We start from the raw sequence: 15,112 nt of genomic DNA on the forward strand, positions 1-15,112 counted from the left end.
GGCACATATGTGTCTCTCATGTCCTGCACACGGGTCTGGCTCTCCTGAATCTGGACCCATATTCCAATTAGTGCAGGAGACCACGTGCCAAACAGAAGCCATCAGCCAACACTCCATGTTTTCTCTGTCTTACCGGCTCAGCACCTCCACCCGTCCATGCTCTCTGTTTGGAGCCTAAATTAGCTACCTTCAATGGCATTTATTTTTGCCCCTCTCTTTCAGACTTCATTGCTGGGAACTGCTGATCTCTCCCTAGGGGGCCCGTCACTCTTACCAGAGTGTCTTCCGCTGAACCCTATTGCCTCTTTCTTCCTGCTGTGTCCTGAGGGGAACGGAGAAGCTATCCAGAAACCACTATGCCCTTTAGTTTATGTAAAGCCAGAGCAGGCTTCCAGCAAGAACTTCTGTGTCATTTTCAACATTCTAGAGGGTGAACTATCTCTCTCGTAAATAACCTACAATTCTACTAAAATACCAAACTATTCCCCATTCCAATCAGCAACTATTTATGACTAAGATAGAAATATGAAATAAATATATTTGACATAAACTTGTCAATAAGACACCAACATAATTCTGTTGACTTAAAAAGGAAAACGATTTTCATATCTTTTAAACACAGCAGGGGAAGACAACAATTTAAGCAAAACATTAATTTTGTAGTAACTCTGTTTATAATTCCTGTCTATAAAATTGAATCCCATCACCATCATCCAGTTAATGAAAAGGGAGGGCCACTATGAGGTTATATCTTCGGCACACACAATTAGTTCTTATATTTTCTTGCTTTCCTAAAGCAAAGATTACCACAAAAAGGAGATCGATGCAGACTGTACAACATTGGCAAATCCTTCCATATACGATTGGATTTGGTTATTGTTACTATTTGTTAAGGGTTGAATTGTTTCCCCCTGCCAAAAAGAATATGTGTTGTATTTCTAACTTCTAGTACTTCAGAATGTGTTGAGATTTGGAAATAGGGTCATTGCAAACATAACATCAAGATGAGGTCATATCAGAGTCGGGTGGGTCCCTTATCCAATGTGACTCTAGATGACCATTGTAAAGACACAGACACACAGGAGATGCCAGGTGAAGACAGAGGACTGGAATGAAGTAGCTTATCTACAAGGCAAGGTAAACGTGGGCACGACCAGAAGCTAGGACAGAGACTGACCAGATTCTCCCTCAAAAGCCTGTGAAAGTATCAACCCCGCAAACAACTTGACATTGGGCTTCCAGCTTTCAGAATGGTAAGACTATACATTTCTGTTCTTTTACCCCATCTAATTTATGACACTTTGTTACAGCAGTATAAGGAAACTAACATATGATTAAATATTGCTGATAAAAGGAGGTTCAGTAAAGCAAATGGAAGTTCGGCTGTAGAAGCAAACCATGTCGAGTATGTTAGCCTTTCAGCCTTTATCTCAAATACACACCCACAGACACACACATGTGTATATATACATAGTCACTGCATCCAGGTAAATTTCTCATTCTTTTCAAAGAGATACATCTGATTTCCGTAATGTGGAATGTTGTGCGTGTAGCGAATGGAACTTGGGGCGCCCTGAGAAGGAGGACTCACTCTCTGGAGTTCAAGGAAGAATATTTTAAGTCAATGTGATGCATGTTGGGCAAGAGAAAAAGGTGAACAAGATAAGGAATAACAAGAGCAGCAGAAAGGCGCACGGTGCCTACTCACGGGCCCTGGCCAGTCCCATTTATGTGTGTCACACTCACTTAATCGTGAAGCTTCCTCTTCCATTCACAAAAACGTCCTGCCTTGATGATGAATTACATTTTCACATAACAACAACCTAGAAGTACAACTTCTCGTTCTTCTTTGTACCCTAACCACTCTTATCTTCAGCAAGTCACTGAGGATCCTTTGTAAAATGGCAATTGTGATAGTCTATCTCCCCTCCCAAGGTCAGCCATGAAATATAAAATAACATGCGAGATGTGAACATGCTTTAAAGTTGGAAATATTATTCAAATGCCAGACGCTTTTGTCACAATCTCCGCAAAGTATTAGCACTCAGTTACAGGAGCTGTTTTCTGCAATCTATTCTCTTCTTCTACAGCTGGTACCAGTTAGATTAGTCTTCTCGGTGGCCATTTCAATATGCTCCCAACCTAATTCCTTCGCGCTAGTAGTTGCCTCTGACTTTCTCTACTTAAGGGGAAAGAAACAAGAAAGGAACCAACATTTATTGCAAGCCTACAGCCTTATAAGCACTGAGCAAGGCACCTGACATATAGTATGGCAATAAATGCTCTTACTTATTAAACTTTCATTACAAATCAGGCATTGGGCTAAGCAGCTTGCACAGATCAGAACACGCAATGCTGACCACCCATATTTGAAATTATTACAACGACCCTTATTATAAATAAAGAAATGGAGGCCCAACATATAAAGCAACAGTAGTTCAGATTTGAAGTGTCTGATTCCAAGGACAGTTCTCTGCTTTTGAGCTAAATGACCTGGAGCCAATCATTTAGCATTTCTGTTCTCCCTACTCATCTGACAAAGGGGCCTAATCATAGTACCTAATGAACTGGTTTATTATGAAGATTAAATGAATTAATACATGGAAAAGTTTAAAAAGGACCTAGTGCATCGTAAGTGCTCCGTATGTGACAGTGATGGCTGCCTGCTACTACTGTCATGACTGTTGTCATTAAAATTATAATTATCATATCCAAGGGCACACAACCTGTAGGTGGCAAAGAAGATTCAAATTGGGTATTTTGAGCACTGACCTGTTTATTCAGTCAACAATTTATTTAGTGTGTGCTACAATGCCAAGAATAAAATGATGGGCTGGACTGGACGTTCTTCTTTATATAGCTACTGGTTTTACTCTCAATGGGCTCACATTCTGTCAGAAAAATAAATATAAGCTAATTGTTGTGATACCTGTGAGAGTACACACAGAGAGCACACAGTAGGTATACATCTCCCATTCTAGGGGCGTCCTGTAAGTCTACATCTGAAAGTTGAGTCCAAAGTTAACCATACAATGGGGGGCGGGGGGGGAGAGAATAAAGGTCCTGAAATTGGAGGCTGAATGGGGAATGGAAAGACTATGTGCCTGTACAGCAGGTTTTGACATGAGTTAGACAAAAAAATCAAACAGCACAGACAAGAGCCTGAATTTCCAACCTCCAGATATCAGCCTTGGAGGACGCTGCAAAAAATAACAGTAAGCACATCTGTTTCGGTACTTTTTTTTTTTAATTAAAAGCTGTCAAATCTTAACCTAAAGAAATGAATGAATTAATCATTTTCTGGCAACCAACATATCATTGGAAACCATTTTACATCTTTTATAAAAATCTCCTAAACATTGTACAACAGAATGATACAAGTAAGAAAATCAATATCAACACAAATAAGAAATATCAGTTAAAGTGCTCTTAAACCTCTTCCTCCTCCTCCAAGAATTAGTCACCGGTCAACTTTGATGGATAGAAATGGCAACTCCAGTAAATTAAGTATCACTAGAAACTATCCTCCATATAATGTCCACTTATCGCCTTAAAATAGTTACTTAGTTGTCCTGTTATTATTTTCTTCAGACTAAATCACTGGTTCTCAAATTATGTACTTTCAGAACATCTGGGATCTAGACTATAGTTTTCCATACCAAAATAAAAAACAAAAATGGCAGGCCTTCCCAGTTCACTGGGGAGAAAAATAGTAGACAAGATTGTTTCCATTTTACGTTTGCTTCAAGAATATTTCTTCAAGTTCTGGGGCCTACTTCTGCACGTCTGAAACACACATCATTAATACAAAGGCAGCAAACAGGTATTACTAGAAAACTTACAAATACAGAATGACTTCTCTCATTGACTTGTGTGCTTGTAGTTATGTATTCTACTGGTATAATTTCTACTATTTTGTATCACTGAATTAATACACTAATATTATAAAATTATATAAATATAGAACTTACCAGGAATCTAGCTGCCTGGATGAGTTTCCCACCAAAGGCCAAGAGGTCTACCTTGCTTGATCACAAGTTGCCCCACCCCTCTGGCACCCCATCCCATGCGTGTTACCTACAATTTTCTTCCCCCTGATTTGCACCACATGTTTACATGGATGTGATCGCCTCAGCAATTCGATCTCCTTGGTTTGGTCTTTGAAACTTTGTGTTCACTGACCTCTGGGAGAGCCTGCCAGACAGCATACAGTGAGGTACCATGACATCAAGGAAATTTCCCCACTGTGGTGACCTCCTTGTTTTCTGTTCCCACCTCTTGCAGCCAGGGTGGAAATACTATGACAGTGTTAGGAAAGGAAACAGACGGCTAGATACTGCAACACCACTAGGTCAAGCCTTATTGCATGTGTATACATACCCACACAATATCTGTAAATATCTATATCTGTCTGTATCTATATCTATATACCTATGTCTATATTTGTATCTGTGCATATACAGAGAGCTAGAAAGAGACACAGGTAGAGACCTTGACATCAACATGTGATAAAGTACTCTAATGAAGGGACTGTCTCATCTGAGTGATAGTAATGTAAGAAAAATCAAGAAAAGGAAAACTGAGCGCATTTGACTTCTTCAAGCCAGCACCTAAAAATTACTGTCACGATGTCAAAATGGCCATCTTGTGTTGTCCAACAGGCAAAGCATAACAGCTAATACTGAGAAGTCTCTTCTTTCACAAATATTTTCATCAGATGACCAAGATCAGTAAAATCAGTGGAAACAGTGCAAAATCGCCAGGAATGGACGGAGACATATTTTAGGGGAATCTACAATGTTTCTAGCAAAATATTCTCTGAGCTAAGGTCAACTATATGATATCAAGTCAAACCCTTTGAAGAGCTCTGTTTGATCTGTAATTTCCCAGCCATTGGGCTGAAAGAACCAATACAGATTATAGAGGGATTTATCTCACAACTTGGAAGGCATCCAGTCCCTGCTTTTCAAGTCAGTGCAAACTACTGTGTCCTTAATAAGTGCTGTCTAAAGCAAGAGTTCCTCCTGTACCAGACACATATCTGCTGCTTCACTGAATGAGATTTACCACCGAACGGAAAGGAAATATGCCGCTGGGATTGGCACACCAGACACCCCCCACCCCCACCACCACCACACGGGCAAGCAGCTCAGCAGAAGGATAGTGACATCTCACAACTTCCTTCATTTCCCAGCTTTGCTGTGTTCATCGCAATTTATGGACTTCTGCTGCACGGCAAATGCTCAACAGGCCCCAAACACCCATTTCCAAAGCGCTGGGTATCATCAGAGTGTGTTCTGAATAAACACAGTCCAACGGGGTTCCTAAACCTCTCCCTAAAATATTTATCTAACCACAAAACTCCAAGGGGAATATCTGGTTGATGTGGATGGCACCCTACAGCTTGCTTATGTAAGTGATGGCATACTGAAGTGCCATCTTGTCTTGATTAGTTATTACAGCTTAGCCCACAGGCTTGCAAGCCCACTTACGTAATATTTACCTATTTAGTTCCAATTATATGCGTATGCGTCCAAATGTATATGTTTCTGCCTATAATGGCAGAATGGTTACAAATGGTTACGCTCTTTAAGCACAGATTTAAAAAATAAGAATAGGTTTGCAAATGAGGACAGATTTAAAAATGAAATTGAATGGCCTCTCATGAGACCATGTAGTAAATAGAATTCCTGACTATTCACATTCATAATAAATGAAAATAGATACCTTGCTCCCATCATTTATAAAACCTGGTCTCACTGAATAGTCCTGAAATACCATCTTCATTTATTTAAGCCTACTAAATTAATAAATATTTCAACTAATAAATATTACCTAGATTGGGGGGGGGGCGGTGAAGGAATGAAATATTTAGAGAGTACCTATTATTAAACCTTTATAAATATTTGAGGAACATATTATGTCGGTGACAAATCACATCCTTTAGGGTCTAATCAACTAGCTGTTTTAAATTCCTCTTTATCTAGGTCACATTAGCCTCCTTTTAAAAATAGCTATATTTTAGCTATTTTTTTCTTTGTTCACTGTAAAAATACAAAACATAAGGAAGAGAAAGACCAACCATAATAGTGCCATCAGAGGCTACCAGTGGTTACGTTCGAGGATTATCCTTCACGTTGAGTTACAAAGTGGATGCCATTGTACATACAGGTGCAGCTACGATGAGCTTTTCTGCAGTTGCACCCCTTTCTTCCAGGAGGGGACTGTGGCTGATGGCCCCCTGAGAACCTTAGTCAACCTCACCGAGGGCAGTGTTAATAAGATGAACCCGTATCCTCCCTAGCAATCAAGCAAATAAAATAGACACCTTTCACATTAGACACCACAATAACACAAACAATGGCTTAGCAATTCCAAATGCTGCTGGACAAAAGGATATGTTGTGAAGAACAACGTGTCACCCAAACATGATCTTTTCAAATCAAATGAAACCAGACATAAAGAAAATGTATGATTAGGTCACTAAAAATCCATTTTCTTTCAAGGGGAATTTTACTACAAACCAGATGGAAATGCAGACCTATTAGCACTAACAATGACAGGAGAAATACATACTGAAATCTGCAATCAATCAATCGTCTCACGGATTGGCTGGGTTAATGATATGTATAATCAATACAGACGTAAACAGATGGATTAAGTGTCAAGCAGAATATTTCAGAACTGTGACCAGCCTATGAGAAGCTTTATATCCGCATATGTAAAACATAAGAAAAACCTCTTATTACAAACATATTGATGCTTCATGTTAGAGCAACATTCAAACAGCACCGATTTCATTTAAAGTGTAAAAAAATTCCATTAAAATAAACTGATGTAGTCCAACTTCTAAACTGCTGATTGTCATATATTGATTTCACGTATTCAGTTCAAAACAGTCACAGAGAGGCACAAAATGTGGACTTCTGCTCCACTCTTTGTTTTAATGAGCATCTGATCCCTAAAAGGAATCAACTAAAAGCTATAGAAATAAAAGCAAATTAATTTTTACTGACTGTCATATCACAGAAAGAGCCCAAACTGACTCAGAGTTATTTTTTTATAATTTTATTTTGTACTATGGCTAAGGGAAGCAGGCAACTGATAACAGAAAGAATTAGAAATTGAGGTTTGGGGGGACACGAGAGCCTGGGGGGGCTCAGTCGATTAAGCGTCCAACTTTGCTCAGGTCATGATCTCATGGTTCATGACTTCGGGCCCCGCGTCGGGCTCTGTGCTGACAACAGCTCAAAGCCTGAAGCCTGCTTCGGATTCTGTGTTTCCCTCTCTCTCTGGCCCACCCTCGCTCGTGCTCTGTCTCTCTCTCTCAAAAATAAATAAACATTAAAAGAAAATTCAAAAAACAGAAGAAATTGGGGCTGTGGGGAAAAAAGCATCAGAGAGCCAGAGGGAAAATGCAACAAGAAAGAGGAGCTATAAAGAGAGATTAGGGTGCAGAAAATGATACAGAGGTACCTTACCCCCCTCACCATGTGCTTCCCTGACATAGAAAAAAAAATGTCCCATGGCCACAGAAACAGAGAAAAACGTAACAACATGGAGATCCACACCACATGACCTTCCTTCTACGGTAGTTCCTCCTAAGTTAAAGTCACACTGTGCTTTGTGACTAGATGCAGACATGGTTTGTCACTGCCTGTTCCCCGCCTCCAAGGCAAGATGAACGATTTCAAGGACAAGGATTCCCTCTCCCTGTGCAACGTTCGAATGGGACTGCGTTAGTGTTCGGGGCAGCAAGAAGTGGTTACCAAATGCTATTCTAGTGTCCTAAAATGCTCTACAGTGGTTTGTAAGATTTAGTTTCATGGTCCATATCAGAATACTCTATGGGCACATATCCGTGTATCAATTAGGGGACAAGAGCATTGCTTCTGAGAAGTCAGTGTGAATCACATGAGTACCTTCAAGTTAGGGAGAATGTTATCCACTGTCTCACATGCTCTCTTGTAACAATGCAAGAGTTACACGGATGCTGCTCTATACATGTATGTGTAGTTGGCCACTGAACAACACGGGGTCCACTTACGTGCAGATTTTTTACAGTACAGGTCTGTAAATGTACTTTCTCTTCCTTATGATTTCTCAATGACCCTTTGTTTTCTCTATCATATTCATTGTAAGAATACAGTATATACTACATATAGCATACAAAATATGTGTTAATCAACTGTTTATGTTATCAGTAAGACCAGCAATCAACAGAAGGCTGTTAATGGTTAAGTTTATAGGGAGGTATATGTTATATGCAGATTTTCAACTATGTGGAGGGTTGGTACCCCTTATCCCCAGTTGTTTGAGGGCTGTGTGTGTGTGTGTGTGTGTGTGTGTGTATGCACATCCTCACAATGCCATTTACAATAGACATTTTCTCCGTGTATTCATGTCAGCATACCCTGCTCTAAAATATACCTTAAGGCATTCCTAATCATTACAAAGTGTTTTTCTCTTTTCATGTTTCTATGTAAGAAGAGATCCTCTTAAAGAGTAGGGAGGCACTTACAAAGGAAAGAGACACAGAGAAAGCAAGAGTTCCCAGGAATCATGACTAGGCACTTCTCAGGACCTACAGAGAGAGCAGGAGACACTGGGAGGGAGACTGGCCTCAATGCAAGTCTCAGCTCTGTCACTTGAGTCCTGTGTCCTTGACCAAGTCATCGCACCTATTTCAGGCTCGGTTTCCATAACTGAAAATGACGTCCATGAAAACTGCCTTCTGGGATTCGTTTCAAAATAAAATCAGATGTTGCATCTACAGTGCTTTGAACAGTAGCATCTGGCCTATAGTAAGCACTCAATAAATGGATAATAGTTTATTTCTAAAATTATGGCTCTGACAGGATGTATATTGTACACCTGTGGCAAGTTATTTTACCACTCCGATTCTAGGCTTTTCTTCTGCAAAGTGAAAATAAACACCTATCTATAAATGGAAGTCCTTCACAGGATGAGGGATCTTCTATGAAACTTCCCCAACACGAAGAGGCACAATAAATAATATTAACATAGTAATTTCAAGAACACTTAGGATATGAACAAAATCATTGGGACTTACTTTTTTCTACTAATTGAGACCTCCAGAAAACATTTATTAAGAATAGGATTGGACAGGGATGCCTGGGTGGCTCAGTCGGTTAAGCATCTGACTCTTGGTTTCCACTCAGGTCATGATCCCACAGTTCGTGGGTTTGAGCCCCACATCAGGCCCCACACTGACGGCACAGAGCCTGCTTGGGATTCTCTGTCTCCCTCTCTCTGCCCTCCCCTCCTCGCACTCTCTTTCTCTCTCTCAAAATAAGTTTTAAAAATACATGAAGAACTGTTCCATTAGCCTTAACTGAACCAGCTAGTCCCCCTGCGATCAAAGGCTGCACACGGACCCAGCCATGTCCTGTTCCTGCAGTTGGCTATGGTCGCTACTTTGAAAATCCATCAGCATAGATCCTCCAAATATCTAAACTTCAAAATCTACTTTAGTTTGTCCTAGAATTATGATAGTCTCCAACAGCAGCCAGAGTTACCTAAGACATTCTCTTGATTATCTCTGTTGTTGAGAGCCACCTAAAATTCAGAGGCCATTGTGTGAGGTCTCAGGACCCGTGGAGTCTTGCATTGTAAGTATCAATGAGGGCCAAGGTCAACTGTATATGTGGTACAGCTGTGTATGCCTAAAGTTGTAAAGGTCAAATAGTTACCTGACATTATGCCTAGCAAATTATTCACAGATATACAGGATAGTGACTCTAGTTCACTAATCGAGAAGAGCTTGAAAGATACTTTTCATAATTATCCATAACTGGGCTTTAACTTCTAAAACAGACCTCAAAGCACCATGGTTTCATAGGTAAATAATACAGACTCTTTTATCCAATGATCTTTCTAATTGCTTTCAAGCCATTATCCAAATATTTTTCTCAGAAGTTCAGGGTTTACCAGTAGCCTGTCTGAGAGTTGTCTAGTCTAATTAGGAAGATATGTTAATGGCCGGGGTGAAATCTCAATAGGACCATTGCAAAAGCTTGTCAGAAGGTTCTGTTCTCTCTGACTTTGTGTAGTCAATTAAATCTTGAACAACCTAAACCGTCATTTTTTTCTTCCCTTTTTAAAGAATTTCCTTTTCACTGTGTCTACTTTGCTTCTGGTGATTCTTTTGTTGCATTCTTGGTTTTGGCCTAAATTTTCCTTGACCTTTTAGCGTCCTTGTAGTCATTTATCTTCTTCCTTCTGAGGAAGAAGGGAGTTTGCATTTAACACCTTAAATAAAATCACTGGACATGCATTTCTTTTTCCCTAAAGGGGCATAAAACCATTTCATTTCAAAATGTACTTATAATACATAGAATATTTTACCTTGCAGTTTAGATTTGTATTATGTTAGTGATTAAAGCTCAAAAAATCTAACCAAAGTATAAAACTAATACAACCTTTAACTTTACTTTTTGGATGTTTCCAAATCCCAAATTCCTAGATTGGTTTGAGATTATATTTTAATATAAACTTTTTATTAGTGTAAGTATTTGAATTTTGATTTTTAAAGTGTTTTGCAACTGAACATATAAATAGACTTTTTAGGCCTACATATTATGATCATAATTAATACAGTGTAATATTTAATGGCTATCAAATAGATTGGAAGCCATCATTATCTATCTATCTATCTATCTATCTATCTATATTATGCCTCAGTGAGGCATTTGAGGAGTTATATGAAATATTATGTGAAAAAAAATCTCTTATTAACAAAGTAGGAAATATATCGGCAAAGGATAAATTAATCTGAAATGTGCAGTATCATTTACAACAGCCTTTCCTAAAACATACTGAATAAAGAGAGAAATTCTGTGGTGAAATGACTGTGGAAAACACAGTAATTAGATCTCTTCTCGGGTCATGGTTTTGCCTATTAGCCTATTATAATAAAAGCTCAGGTCCTAGGTAAGAGAAACATTTGTTAACAACCTCTGAAAGCAGGGTTCTAAGGAACACACTTTTTAAAATGTGGTATTCAAAAATTATATGCAAAATCTCTACCATTTGTGATGGTCCCCAGTTAAAAATTAATGTTTAGGTTTTACGGAACGGAAAATTTCAGGATAGACCTTTAGTACCTATTACATTAAAAAGAGGTTTCTTACATCTTATATTTGCTTTATTTAATGAACATTAAATGAGTATCTAGAATGTACTTTGCTAAGCACAAGTAATTTAGGATGAATAATTCAGTTCTTACTGAGCTCAATTTCATCAAAGGATAAAGTGAACGTGCTAGTTCTTAATTAAGGTCAACAACATATTGGCTAGGCGTCTACCAAAGCTATTGACTTGTGATACGTGTTGTATTCAGATCTTCGACACATTCCAGCCTGCTTATATTCTACCTTGATGGATTGTTTTCAATTCTCTTATCAGAAACATGAGGTGAAAACAAAAACAGCCCTAGAATATGCGAACCTATCTTGATATATACGATAAATCACTGGTCGGGACTATAAATCATACTCACGGAATAAGCGAGGTTAAAAATAATGTTGCATACAGACTGCTATTTTCACTTGCAGCTACTATATGTCAATTCTTGGAAGCTAGTAATAGAATAATCTTGTGATTACTTTGCCATGGGGTGAACAAAAAAAGAATTTTAGAAAATAATCTCAGGGGATTGATATTTTGTCCTTATTCTAATCATCTGTCTCCATTTCCCCCATAAATTCTCTAAAACAAAACAAAACAAAAAATTGTCCTACAAAATTTTCTCTTATACTTAATAAAAACATGTCTGTGTTTTAAGTTTTGATTTCCTTATCACTGAAAAATAACAATACATATCACTATTTGGTATGAGTTTAAGATCAACTAGGTTGTAAAGGTCACTTTATATTTTTAATCCTGCTAAAGACCATTTTTTCCCCTTAAATGATAAACTTCGAGTATTTTTAAGAGTTCATCATTCAACTAATTACTTAAGTCAGCCTGTTATGTTTCTATTCATCAACCATTAATCTACTATGCTACAGATACTGAGCTAGAATATTTACCCCCTAATGAATTCGAAAAGAGCAACACTTATTTCAGTCATTTCTCTTGACATTTCCAATGCACTGAAGAAGGCTCGTTGCGGTAGCAATAATTCTGGGTCAATCTCAATGTGCGTATTTGTCTCCATGGGCACACGTGTTGCTGCAGATCCCCAAATTTGTATGTCATGCCCTACATTTTGCGAATGGTTTGCAAATCCTACTGGTAGGTCCTACAGGGAGCTGTCAACAGATTCAATTCAATTCAATTCAATTCAATTCAAAACTCTCATCTGACTTTTAAATCAGCTAGGAAAATGAACACTGTAAGAAATCACTACTGTATTCCAAAGCAATTTGAACACGATTCTATTCTGGCATTTATTTCCAAATTCGGAGGGCAAAACCCTTTAAAAAAATGCAGTCACAGATTTTCCAGTAATGTTATATTCAGTTCACTTTTCCTGATGAGGTGAACTGTTTTGGACAAACTACAACCTCTCCCAGTCTAAATTTTTCATCAGTAAGTTGGAGTTAAAAATACCTCTGACCTAACACAGTATATATCACTTTGGGTGTTACATTTTCTATTGTTTACTAATTCACCCAACAGATATTTATTGAATTCCTAGTGTGTGCAAGGCTCTATGCTGGGCAACTGGGGAAGGCAACTTGGGAAAACAATCATGCCTCTGCACCTGTGCCATCTAGGCGAACACATCACTGTGAAATTACCCACGGTCTGAACGAGCCGAGCAAAATTTTCTTCAAGGACCGGGCAGAAATCCCAATTTTTATGGACCTTCCTCTCTCTTTTCAGAATGAGAAGGGATCTTTCCTCCCTAATAGCTCCATATTCTGCATATGTCTAGTACAACATATCTCAGAGACCACATCATACTGTAGTTATTGATGTGAGTTCTTTGGTCTCCCACTGGGTTATCGGTGTCATTTGGGTGAGAAAAACAAGCTTTACCCTAAACTAGCCAACATTTCATGGGCTCTCACGTGTGATTTCACTTACGCTTCATAACGGTATGAGAAAGTGGGTCCACCATTTCAAAGACAAGGGAACCACGGTTTAGGGAGGCTCAGAGTATCTCAGCTTAGTTAGGAAACGACCGAGCAGGCTGGCTGTGATGCACGTGGCCTGGAACAGCTCGGTGGCGATATCTTAGTAACACTGACACAGTAAAACTGTCCTAAAGTGCCAGCTGACCTTGTTTTCCCACATGCACAACTTGCTGGGCTCGGCAGCCAGAGGGAAGAGGGAAGTGCCGTGGCCCATCAGCTGCAGCTTCCAAAAGCAGTCAGGAGAGAACAAAACAAATGTACAAATTGACCTAAATCTGGGGTCAAGTCTTTTTTTAAATCGTTATTATCAGTGGAAACACTGAGCTTGGGCAACTCAGCGGGGTGAGAGGCAACAGAGGGCACTGATGAGTTATCTCGGCTCCGGAGCCAGACAGGCTGGGTTCTAGTTCTGTCTCCATCCCACCCCAGCTGGGCGCGAGCCTCCGTAAGAGCCTCATCCCCTCTTTCCTCAGCTTCCTCATCTGTAAGAGGGTGCTGGTGATCAAATCTGTGTCACAGGGCCGTAGCGAGGATTAAATGAGAAAGTGCACGTAAACGGTTCTGGCACACGCTACGCTTCTAGGCATAACAGTAACACAGCCATCAACACCCACGGAACGGGTCGCAGGCTTACACCAGCGTTATATCCTGATAGGCGCTATCACCAAGCCAGAGTCAAGTGTGACTCATGAGCTCTTAGACTCTATCACATCTTCATTTATTAAGCTATTTATCACCTGAATTTCAGGAGCGTTTTCTGCAGACCTTCTGTGCACCACAGGAGCCATGGCAGATCTCAGGGATACAAAGCTGAGTGGGAAACAGTCTCCCTAGGACATCATAGATTTCAGAACAATCAAAAATGGGAATGCAGGGGCGCCTGGGTGGCTCTGTCGGCTGAGCGTCTCACTTCAGCTCAGGTCATGATCTCATGGTTCGTGGGTTCGAGCCGCACACTGGGCTCTGTGCTGACAGCTCGGAGCCTGCTTCAGATTCTGTGTCTCTCTCTCTCTCTGTCCCTCCCCCACTCGCACTCTCTCTCTCTCTCTCTCTCAAAAATAAATGAATAAGCATTTTAAAAAAGTTTTTAATGTGAATGCATACTTGAAAAATGCTTGAAATGGGCTTTGATAGAAGTGCCGAAATATTTTTAAAAATTCCAGATTCAGGGGTAGTCCAATAAAATAGCCATTATTTTATTATTTGATGCCTTTCTGTTTGTGGCAATTTGTCTAACACTTCATGTAAGGTATCTTGTGTGATTATCGCAGCATCCTCACAAGTGTGCCCATTTTAAAGGTAAAGAAACGAAGGTAAGAAGATAATTTCAAATTCACCCTACTCATGCAGCTGGTAACGGGTACAGCCACAGTCGGCCTCTTGAGCTCTGTCACTGTTTGGGAAAGAGCAGCAAAGAAAAGGAGACGCACCCGTGGGTCCCTTTCAAGGACAGAATGTTAATTTCATGCATGTTATAGGAAAGGAAGCAAAAGAGACATTAAAGAAACTAGAGTAAATAAGCCAAAGAAATTATCACATGTTATATAAATTTTATATAACATACGTCATAAAATTGGTAAACATATTTTTGCCACGTATTCCCAGAAATGTTCCTGGTGTCTGTGGCCTGACACTGTGCTCGCTTTCTGCCTCGTTCAAATTCTCTGCTGATTCGTTTGCTGGTGAATTAAAAATGTAATTTAATAAAGTAGACTTCAACTGCACACCTTAAGTTTCAAAGAATTGACTCCAGATCCCAAAATGAAGGAGACCTAGATAAATAACAGAACTTGTTACAAACACCCAGGGCTTTTAGGGTGGCTGCATATTTAACATTAACGGGAGTAAACTGGGACACTTGGCTGCCAATCCCTTGCAAACCTAGGCTGCGGGAACAGGATTCAGAACAAAGGAAACATCTGTCTCCCTCGATTCCTTGGTGTGTGAAATGGATTTGGAGCATCATGTTTAAATCTGGGCACCACATTTTAGGAAGGAACTTAATT

The 15,112-nt window shown here is 39.5% G+C and overlaps 1 protein-coding gene across 1 annotated transcript in view; it reads right to left on the reverse strand.

The window, feature by feature from the left end:
* NALF1 (NALCN channel auxiliary factor 1) overlaps positions 1-15,112 on the reverse strand; it is a 625,366-nt gene that overhangs the window by 533,544 nt on the left and 76,710 nt on the right. The gene's annotated exons all lie outside the window — the stretch shown is intronic.

The sequence above is a fragment of the Panthera leo genome, chromosome A1 (assembly GCF_018350215.1).
Source record: "Panthera leo isolate Ple1 chromosome A1, P.leo_Ple1_pat1.1, whole genome shotgun sequence".
In the NCBI taxonomy this organism is placed as follows: domain Eukaryota; kingdom Metazoa; phylum Chordata; class Mammalia; order Carnivora; family Felidae; genus Panthera; species Panthera leo.